Here is an 11,527-nt window from a genome sequence, read left to right as displayed (position 1 = left end):
CCGGAAAGTCTAAAACTTGTCTGTGGTATTCCGAGTAGGATCCAAGATCCGAAAAGTATAAACCTTGTCTGTGGTATTCCGAGTAGGATCTAGGAAGGGATGACTATGACGAGCTTCAAACCTGCGAATGTGGGGCGCAAGTGACAGTGCACAAAAGGACAATGGTCCTATTCCGACGCTAGCAGAAACCGATAGATGATTAGCCCTGCGGTGACAGCGCAGATGGATTTGTTTTCATCCGAGAGGATCATACAGCTTGCCATGGAAGGAGGTAACGCATGTTTGGAAGAAGGCAGTAGGAAAGCAGAAGTTCAGAAGCAACAAAGCATCTCCAGACGCTTATCTGAAATTCCCACCAATGAATTACATAAGTATCTCTATCTTATTTTTTGTTTTATTTATATTTTAATTATCAAAACCTCATAACCAATTGAATCTTCCTGACTGAGATTTACAAGGATGACCATAGCTTGCTTCAAGTCGACAATCTCCATGGGATCGACCCTTACTCCCGTAAGGTATTACTTGGATGACCCAGTGCACTTGCTGGTTAGTTTGTGCGGAGTTGTGAAAAAGAGTTGAGATTACGATCGTGCGTACCAAGTTGTTGGCGTAGTCGAGATCACAATTTCGTGCACCAAGTTTTTGGCGCCGTTGCCGGAGATTGTTCGAGTTTGGACAAATGACGGTTCATCTTGTTGCTCAGATTAGGTAATTTTATTTTATTTTTAAAGCTTTTTTATTTTCGAAAAATTTACAAAAAAATAAATTATTCTATGTTCTTCAGAATTTTTAAGAATGAATCCTAGAGTTTCAGATGATGCTTTTATCATCACAAGAGCTAGTTGATTCCCATCAATTTGGCTGTTGTATGTAATGTCCTGCTGAAGCTTGGCTAGCCATGTCTAATTTTTTTTAGACTGAAGCTTTAGACTAACATTGCATGATTCATGGAATTCCTATTAAAAATTTTGAATTTATTTATTTTTCTTTTCCAAATTAATTTTCAAAAAATAAAAAAAAATTCATAAAATCATAAAAAACAAAAAATTTTGTGTTTCTTGTTTGAGTCTAGTGTCAAATTTTAAGTTTGGTTTCAATTGCATCTTTTTAATTTTCTTTTATTTTTGAAAATTCATGCATGGTGTTCTTCATGATCTTCAATTTGTTCTTGATGATTCTCTTTGTTTGATCTTGAAATTTTTCTTGTTTTGTGTCTCTTCTTGTTTTTCATATGCATTTTTGAATTATTAGTGTCTATAGAATAAAAATTTTTAAGTTTGGTGTCTTGCATGTTTTTCTTTACTTAAAAATATTCAAAAAAATGTTATTGATGTTCATCATGATCTTCAAAGTATTTTTGGTGTTCATCTTGATATTCAAAGTGTTCTTGCATGTTTTCCTTGTTTTGATTCATAATTTTTATGTTATGTGTCACTTAGATGTTTTTCTCTTTCCTCATTAAAATTCAAAAATAAAAAAATATCCTTCCCTTATTTCACTCATAATATTCAAAAATTTGAATTGATTTAGTCATAAAATTTTAAAATTTAGTTGTTTCTTGTTAGCCAAGTCAAAATTTCAAATTAAAAATTCTATCTTTTTCAATTCCTTTTAAAAAAAATAAAATCTTTTTCAATTTTCTTCTTAATAATTTCAAAATTTTTAAAATTGATTTTCAAAATTTTTTCTCATATTTTCAAATTCATTACTAACATCTAATGTGATTGATTCAAAAATTTTCAAGTTGTTACTTGCCTATTAAGAAAGGATCAATCTTTAAATTCTAAAATCATATCTTTTAGTTTCTTGTTAGTCAAGTAATCAACTTTAATTTTCAAAAATCAAATCTTTTTAATTTTCTTTTTAAATCTTTTTCAAAATAAAATTTCAATCATATATTTTTCAAAATTTGATTTCAAAATCTTTTCTAACTTCTTATCTTTTCAAAATTGATTTTCAAATCTTTTTCAATTAACTACTTGACTTTTTGTTTGATTTTAAAAGTTTACTAATTCAATCATATCTTTTTCAAAACCACCTAACTACTTTTCTCTCTCCAATTTTTGAAAATCACTAACCACTTTTTCAGAAATCTCTTTTTATTTAATTACTTCATTCAGTTTTTAAATTTTATTTTATTTCTTCTCTTAATTTTCGAATACTAACTGTTCCGAGGGTTACCTAAAACTGTAGGTCGATCTCGGACGAGATCTTCTGTACTGGTTGGAGATGACATGTCCGGCTGGTGGGTGGCGGCCGGAGCTGTCGTGTCCGATTTGTAGGACTGGCTGCACTGCTGATCCTTCGTCACCGGAGGGTGGGGGTACCTGCAAGATACTCCGATGCTTAAGTTAGCATGGGTATTAAGAAGGTTTTATGTAGAATCAGAGTATGAGTTATACTTGGGTGCTCCAGTGTATTTATAGTAGTGTGGGCTGACCTTTCCGATAAGATAAGTTAATAATCTTATCTTATCTTATCTTATTTTAAGTGAAGTCAGCTTATCTTCAAGGGAACCGCCTTTATCTCTATAGGCTTGGGTTGCCTTTGGATTTGGGTCGTGTTCCTCTATTTGGGCCCTTTATTGGGCTTTCCTGTCGATTTGGCCGACCTCTTTGAGAAGAGGTCGGGCAGCCTGACCTGAAGAGGTTGGTCGCTTTTTCGCCAATCATCCCAGGTCGGATATCTCGACCCAGGGTATGAACAGTGCCCCTGCTTGAGCCCAGTCTTCTTTGTTTTGGGGGCGAGTCTTTGACTTCAGTCCTTCTCTAATGAAGCCGAACTCAAGCATTTCGTCGATTCCTTTGTAGCAGCTTTTGAATGTAGAACGTTTTTCTCTAAAAGCGCGCGTTTGAATATCAGTGCTTTTGGGAACGTGTGAGGGTTTAATACTTTCATTAATTAGTATTAATTTCCCTGTTTTCCGTTGGCTCTTTATTTTGATTTTCGAAAGCCCAGAAACGGTTTCTCTTCTTCGCTCTTTTTGTAACTTCTTCGCAATTTCTTCCTTTGTTCTCTCGCTCTCTGTCTTTCGCCCACATTTCTGCTTTTCTTGCGTTGTGGCGTCGCTTGGCGATTTTCTGGGCAGCTTTCATTTTTACGTCTCTTTTTTTAAGCTTCTTCCTTCTCCAGGTGAGTTCTGTTCGTATTTTCTTTTTCTTTCGTTGCTTTGGCTTTGTGATGAGGTTTTGATTTTGCTTTAGAGAAAGTTTGGATCTTTCTGTTTTTGTCGCGCCTAATTGTTGTTGAAATGTGTGTTCTAGGAGTTTCTTTATCTTCTGCATGATCCTTTTTTCCTGTTGCTTGATGCTTTTTAGGGCTTTTGCATGTTCTGTTGTTTCTATCTGATACCAATACCCAGAAAATCTGCATCTTTTCCTCGCTCTGTTTGAAGATTGCTTTTTGTCTGATTCTGAAAAAGGTTACGCCTTTGATAGTTTCTGTTTGGCGTGTTTGATGTTGTCGAAGCTTTTTGCTGGTAGAGTGTAAAAAGACAGTGGCTTTGATGACTTTTTAAACTTTTTCGTGTTTTCTCCTACAAAAAATGCTTGCTATTTGAAATTCTTCTTTTCTTGTTCGGGGGAAGCCGAGACGTAAGTTGTAGATTTTTTCAGAAACCTTGCTTTGTTACTGCCTCCAAAGGATGCCCCTGGACTTTGGTTTGAGTCTTGGGGTTTTCCTTTTCTGTTTCTTCTGTATCATATTGGTCGAGTTGTTTCGCCCTTTGCCTGAGATGTTTTTTGGTAATCCAATCTTCTTTTCTTATTGTAGGATTAGTTGGCCTCATGTCTTCTCGCAATAACATTGTAGAGATGTCTTCCAGAGTTTCCGAGGGGATGTCCGATTGGCTGGACTCCCTTGTCTTGATGTGTGTTTCTGTTGTGGATGATGAATTTTGCATAGAGCTGAGGAAGCGTCATAGGATTTATGGTAACAGTGCCTGGGAGAGGGATTATGAGCTTGTTGCTCCTGATTCTGATGAGAGGGTTTGTTTTTCGACTTCCATCGAGGGGGAGCGTCCCTCCTTCTGTGCCTACGAATATTTCTTCAGTCAACTGGACATTATTTTTCCTTTTACTGCTTTTGAGACCGACCTATTGTGGTCGTGTAATATTGCCCCGTCCCAGCTTCACCCGAATTCCTGGGGTTTTATCAAAATTTTTCAGCTACTTTGCTAAGAGTTAGTTGTAACACCTTCTCAGGCTCTCTTCTTTTACCTGTTTATTTCTGCCAAGCCTGGTGGCTCTTCGAAAAAGAAAGCTTCCTAGGTTTCTTTCAGGTCTACCCAGGGCCATAAAGTGTTTGCTATGTATGATGAGTCCTTTAAGGATTTCAAGAATTACTTCTTTAAAGTTCGTGCTATCGAGGGGGCCCGCCCCTTTTTTCTTGATGAAAATGATGAGCCTTCTTTCCCTCTAGAGTGGCAGAAGGAGGTGAGAGTGTCTCGCTATTCCTAGGATATGCTTGACGATGTTGAGCGTGCCTTTGTTGTTGTTCTTGAGGATTTATGGGGAGCACCACCCCATCTTGATATAAAAAGGTTTTTGAATGACCCATCCCTGGTTCGGGTTGTTTTGGGTATTTGCCTGACTTGTTTTTATACTTGTTTCTTAGTTTGGCTTCCTCATCTTGTGATTGTAACCCTTTATTATGGCTGATTTTGTGTTTGCAGAGATGTCAAAAAACAATGAATCCATGAAGGCCTTCAAAAGGGCAAAGAAGGTGACTGTTGCTCAGAACATCTCAGCCAAGGCGGCCAGGGAGGGATCTTCCCAAGTGCAAGTAAAGCCACCTGTGCCGAGTTCTCCTGGACCGAGGAAGGTGATCCCTACTCCTCAGGTTCGTCTGGCTGACCCTCCACTGACTTCTGCCTCTAGTTCTGGTGCTCCTCCCAACAAGAAACAAAAAACAGCTGAGCCTTTCAACCTTGATGCTCCTGACTTTAATGCAATTGAATTTATGGATCAACAAATCGGTCCCTACGGTGCCCTTCCTATGGACGATGTGTCGCTCCTTCGCCATCTGGACTTTATAACTCGAAGTAGTGTTAGAATGGCGTATATGGGGGCTGCCCTATACCGGACTGCTCAAAATCTTCCTCTCCACGCCACCAAAGCCTTTATGGAGGAGGCTAAACAGGAGTTTGATCGGATGAAGGGTCTGAAGGAGGTGCTTGAAGTAAAGGTAGCCAAGTTGGAGAAGGATCTGGAGAACGAGAAGGCAAGTTCACTTTCTCTGGCGGCTTCTGTGAGGCTGGCCGAGGACATGGCGCTGAGGCATAAAGACACCTATGTTACATTCTATCGGGAGGGAATGCGTCTGAAGGCGAAGTTGGAGAATGCTCGAGCTGATTACTCCGAGCTCCAGGGTCATCTTGTTGGCAGCGTAATTGCTGCCTATGAGAACCTGAAAGAGCAAGTTTGGATTATTGCTCCCGAGGCCGATCTTACTCTCTTCAGCCTGGATAATGTTGTTAGGGATGGTAAGATTGTCCCTGATGATGTGGATGATGATGATGTCGATCCCCTCCCTGTGTCTTCTGCCAAGGTGTCAGCTCCTGCTGTTCCTCCTGCCGAGGTCGGCCCTCCCGCTTCTGATCCTGACTGCCAGATCTTAAACGGGACGATGGTACTGTGGATGCTGTTCCTCTCCAGGCTCGCCCTCATTCTCCTCAGACTGATGCTGCTGAAAAGTCTTCTAATCTTTAGCTGATTTATTTTGGATATTTGTGTAGTTGGCCCGGCTTGTGGGCTTTAAAACTCTTTATTTTGTGGTTGGTTTCTTTTGCTGACACTCTTTCTGGTTGCTTGTTTAGCAACCCATTATTTTGAAAAACACAACGAGTATCTTTTAAGCTTTTGGGTCTGACCCTGAAGCTTTGTTATTTTATGTCATGCTTGCTTTCGCCTGTCTTAGCTTTTATATGTTTCGAGAATGTTGAAGCCTTGTTGCTCAGCCTCTTTGAACTGCTTTGTACTTGGAGGTCGTAGATGAGTGGATCCAATTAGCAATCCATGACCGACTTCTTTGTCCTTTTCCAAGTAGTTGACCGACGTCGTCATATCGATCTTTTCTAAGTTAGTTTTGTAATCCTCTTTCTTGGACCTTTGTCGGGTCTCTTTTAGGGATTACTTTTATAACTTGTTTGTTGTAGGGGACCGAATTCATTATATCGATCTCTTCTAAGTTATTTTTGTAATCCTCTTTCTTGGATCTTTGTCAGATCTCTTTTAGGGATTACTTTTATAACTTGTTTGTTGTAGGAGACCGACTTCATTATGTCGATCTCTTCTAAGTTATTTTTGTAATCCTCTTTCTTGGATCTTTGTCAGATCTCTTTCAGGGATTACTTTTATAACTTGTTTGTAGGAGGTCGACTTCTTTGCGTCGTCCTCTTTCTAAGTTATTTTTGTAGTCTTCTTTTTTGGACCTTTATCAGGTCTCTTTCAGGGACTACTTTTATAACTTTTCATTTTGGGCTGACTTTGTCATGTCGGGCCCTTCTAAGTTAAAGTAATCTTCTTTAATAGGGTTGGCCAGACCTCTTTCCAGGGTTTACTTATAACTTGGGTTGACTTGGTCTGACTTCTCAACGTCGGCCAGTCTTTAAGTTATTATTTAGCAATCTATAAGACCTCGTCAGGTTCTTTTTCGGATCACTTTCGATAACTTCTTACATTATTCTATGTTCATCTTTGCCAATTTGTAGAAGGTGGTTGCTATCTTTAGATCGTCTTTTAGGTGAATCGCATTTTCACCTTTATTGGACGATTGTCTTTATCGTGATCGTGCAGCAAAATTATTTTTCACTTTATGCTGATCTGTTGCTTTATAATCGGACGATGAATGCTTTAGATTAATGCATCTTGGAAGCTTGTAGAATATCTAAAATATATATTTTATTCAAAGGAAAGTGCAAATATATACATGTGGGAGTTTTTCATCCCTTTAAGTCAGATAGTGTCTGAGTCTCAACTTGGTACCTCATTAAAAAACCCTTTCAGGAAAAAGAGTGCATCCAATAGTGAGATCTTTTATTTTTTCTAGTTGTAGTACCTTCTTAGGTTGCAGGCGTGCCATGATCTGGGAAGCTCTCGTCCATCGAGTTCAGACAGTTTGTAGTAGCCCTTCCCAAGTACTTCTACAACACGGTAGGGTCCTTTCCAGTTTGCTGCCAACTTTCCTTCTCCTGGTCGAGTTGTTCCAATATCATTTCGGATTAGGATGAGATCATTCTCTGCGAAACTTCTCGGCACTACCCTTTGTTTATATCTGGAAGCCATTCGACGTTTTAGTACTTCTTCCCTGATCCGAGCTCTTTCTTGGATTTCAGGTAGTAGGTCGAGCTCTTCCCTCTAGAGTTGGGAGTTTTCTCCCTCATTGTAATGAACCACTCTGGGCGATCCTTCCTCAATCTCTACTGGAATCATCGCCTCTATTCCGTATGCTAACCGAAAGGGGGATTCCTTTGTGGTGGAGTGTGGCGTCGTTCGATATGCCCATAGAACTTGTGGAAGCTCTTCTGCCCAAGCTCCCTTTGCGTCTTGTAATCTCCGTTTTAACCCGGCCAATATGACTTTGTTGGCAGCTTCAGCCTGTTCATTGGCTTGCGGATGTTCCACGGAGGTGTACTGGTGTTTTATGTTCAAGTCGGCTACTAATTTTCTGAAGCCTGCATCTGTGAATTGAGTGCCATTGTCTGTGGTGATGGAGTGTGGAACCCTGAACCTTGTGACAATGTTTCTATATAGGAATTTCCGGCTTCTTTGAGCAGTAGCGTTGGCTAGGGGCTCTGCCTCGATCCACTTTGTGAAATAGTCTACCCCTACTATGAGGAATTTAACTTGTCCTGATCCCTGGGGGAAGGGTCCGAAAAGATCAAGTCCCCATTTTGCAAACGGCCAAGGCGAAGTTACGCTGATGAGCTCTTCTGGCGGGCAGATGTGAAAGTTGGCATGTTTCTGACATGGTGGACATGTCTTTACAAATTCTGTAGCTTCTTTCTGTTGAGTTGGCCAATAAAATCCCGCCCGAAGTACTTTTTTGGCGAGAGCTCGTGCTCCGAGATGATTGCCGCAAATGCCACCGTGTACTTCTTCTAGCACTTCCTTTGTTGGTCGGCACACATTTTAGTAATGGTATTGAGATCCCTCTTTTGTACAGGATGTTATTTATGATAGTGTAGTACTGTGCCTCCCTTTTTAACCTCTTTTCCTCCTTTTCTTCTGTGGGGAGTGTTTCTGCTTTGAGGTAGTTAATTATGGAGGTCATCCATCCTTGGTCCTGACTTGTTATGGCTAGGACTTTTTCCTCTTCCAAGATTGATGGGTTCTGTAGCATTTCCTGGATGAGGCTTCTATTGTTGCCCCCTGGTTTGGTGCTGGCTAGTTTCGAGAGTACGTCAGCTCGGGCATTTTGTTTGCGGATATGTGGCGGATCTCATATTCTCCGAGTTGTCCGAGCTGTTCCTTGATTTTATCCAAATACTTTTTCATGGTGGGATCTTTGGCTTGGTAGTTTCCTATTATCTGTGAGGTGACTACTTGTGAATCACTGTAAATGTTGAGTTTTTGAGCTCCAACCTCTTTAGCCAGCTTCAAACCAGCTAATAACGCTTCATATTCCGCCTGATTGTTTGAGGCCGGGAACCCGAATTTGAGGGAGAGCTCAACTTGGGTTCTTTGGTTGCTTTCTATTATCACACCTGTGTCGCTTCCAGTCTTATTTGAAGAACCGTCCACATAGAGATTCTATTTTGTGGGGTTTTTCGGGGCATCTGTGAATTCTGTGATGAAGTCGGCCAGATACTGTGATTTGATGACCGTCCGAGCTTCATATTGGAGGTCAAACTCGGATAACTCAACTGCCCATTGCAAAATTCTGCCTGCTAAATTTGTTTTCTGTAATATTCCTTTTATGGGCTGGTTAGTTCGAACCTTAATTGTGTGAGCCTGGAAGTACGGGCGAAGTCGTCGAGATGTTAGAACGAGAGTATAGGCAAACTTTTCTATTTTCTGGTAGTTCAACTCGGATCCCTGTAGTGCTTTACTAATGAAGTAGACGGGTTGTTGCCCACTTTTGTCTTCTCTGACTAGTGTTGAGGCTATTGCCCGGCTTCCTACTGCGAGATATAATATAAGCGGTTCTCCTTTTCGTGGCCGAGATAGGATAGGTGGCCGTCCTAAGAATTCCTTGAAGTCTTGGAAGGCTTGTTCACATTCTGTTGTCCATTCGAACTGCTTTCCTTTCCTTAAAGTAGCATAGAAGGGGGGAGATTTTATCGCTGATCCTGCTAAGAATCTGGGTAGGGCGGCCAATCTCCCGTTGAGTTGCTGTACTTCTTTGACACAAGTTGGACTTTTCATGTTGAGTATGGCTTGACATTTATCTGGATTTGCTTCAATTCCTCTTTGTGTGAGCATGAAACCTAAAAATTTGCCCGCTTCTACTGCGAAGGTGCATTTTGCGGGATTGAGTCGCATGTCATGCTTCCTTATAGTGTCAAACACTTGAGCCAGGTCGGATAATAATGTCTCTTCACTTTGTGTCTTTATCAACATGTCGTCTACATAGACTTCCATGATTTTCCCGATGTGATCTGAGAAGACTTTATTCATTAGCCTTTGATAAGTAGCTCCCGCATTTTTGAGACCGAAAGGCATCACAATGTAGCAGTAATTTGCTTTTGGCGTAAAAAACGAGGTCTTTTCTTGATCTGGTGGATACATGGGGATTTGGTTGTATCCGGAATATGCATCCATGAACGAGAGGTATCTATATCCGGAGAAAGCATCTACCAGAGCGTCAATACTTGGGAGTGGGTAAGGATCTTTTGGGCAGGCTTTGTTGAGGTCGGTGTAGTCGGTGCACATTCGCCACTTCCCATTTGATTTTTTCACCAAGACGACGTTAGCTAGCCATAGTGGGTACTTGACTTCTCTTATGAATCCTGTCTCCAGTAGTGCTTGTACCTGTTCTTCCACAGCTTGGGATCGCTCTGGCCCAAGTTTTCTTCGTCTCTGCTGTACCGGCCGAGATCCTGGGTAGACCACCAATTTGTGACACATTAGCTTGGGGTCTATGCTTGGCATGTCTGCAGCTTTCTATGCAAAGAGATCGACATTATCTCGCAAGAACTGTACTAGTAATTCTTTTCCATCTCCTTTCAGGATCGTGCCAATATTAGTCGTTTTGTCCGAGGTGTCTCCGATCTGAACTTTCTCTATTTCACCTTCGGGTTGTGGACGAAGTTCTTCTCGTCTCTGGACTCCACCAAGCTCAATTGTATGGAACTCTTCTCCGCTGCCTCTGAGGTTTAGACTTTCGTTATAACAGCGGCGTGCCATCTTTTGATCTGCTTTTATTGTGGCTATCCCCTCTGTAGTTGGGAATTTCATGCATAGATGTGGAGTTGAGACTATTGCGCCGAGTTGATTTAGTGTTGTCCGACCTATTAGGGCATTGTAGGCTGAACTCACGTCGACCACAATGTAGTCTATCTTGAGTGTTCTGGATTGGTTTCCTTTTCCGAAGGTTGTATGTAGTGACACGTATCCCAGTGGTTGTACTGGGGTATCTCCCAGTCCGAACAGACTGTTCGGGTATGCCCTAAGCTCCTTGTCTTCTAGGCCAAGCTTGTCGAAGGCAGTTTTGAATAAGATATCGGCGGAGCTCCCTCGCTCTATTAATGTGCGGTGCAGATTGGCGTTTGCCAGTATGATGGTGATGACCATGGGGTCGTCGTGTCTCGAGATGATACCGGATGCGTCATCTTTAGTGAATGTGATTGCAGGGATGTCGGGTGCTTCTTCCTTCCCCTCGACATGATATACTTCTTTGAGATATCTTTTGCGAGATGATTTGGAGATTCCTCCCCCTGCGAATCCGGCGTGTATCATGTGGACGTGTCTTTCCGGTGTACGAGGTGATCGCATGGTTCGTCCGATATCTTCGTCCCTTCGTCTCTTTTTTTGGTCGTCATCTCGGGTGGCTAGAAACTGATCTAGTTTTCCTTCCCTCACCAATTTTTCTATGATGTTCTTTAGATCGAAGCACTCGTTGGTGGAGTGCCGTCGCACTCGATGATATTCGCAATATTCATTCCGGTTTCCTCCTCCTCTTTTGCCTTTGAGTGGCCGAGCTGGTGGTATTTTCTCCGTATGGCAGACTTCTTTGTATACATCGACTAGGGATGCCCTGAGAGGGGTGTAATTGTGGTATTTTTTTATTTTCTCTCCTTGTCGATCTTCTTTCCTTTTGGATTCCTTGTCTTTATCTCGGCAGGGGACCCCGGATTTTGAGGTTTCTCCCAACCGAGCATTTTCTTCCATGTTGATGTATTTTTCTGCTCGCTCCTGCACTTTGTCTAAGGAGGTAGGGTACTTCTTTGATATGGATTGGCTAAAAGGTCCTTCTCGTAGGCGATTGATGAGTCCCATGATGGCGGCCTCTATTGGCAAGCTTTGTATATCCATACATGTTTTGTTGAATCTTTCCATGTAGTTGCGGAGGCTCTCCCGATCTC

The sequence above is a fragment of the Arachis hypogaea genome, chromosome 18, assembly GCF_003086295.3.
Source record: "Arachis hypogaea cultivar Tifrunner chromosome 18, arahy.Tifrunner.gnm2.J5K5, whole genome shotgun sequence".
Lineage (NCBI taxonomy): Eukaryota > Viridiplantae > Streptophyta > Magnoliopsida > Fabales > Fabaceae > Arachis > Arachis hypogaea.
Note: the sequence above shows the minus strand (reverse complement) of the source record.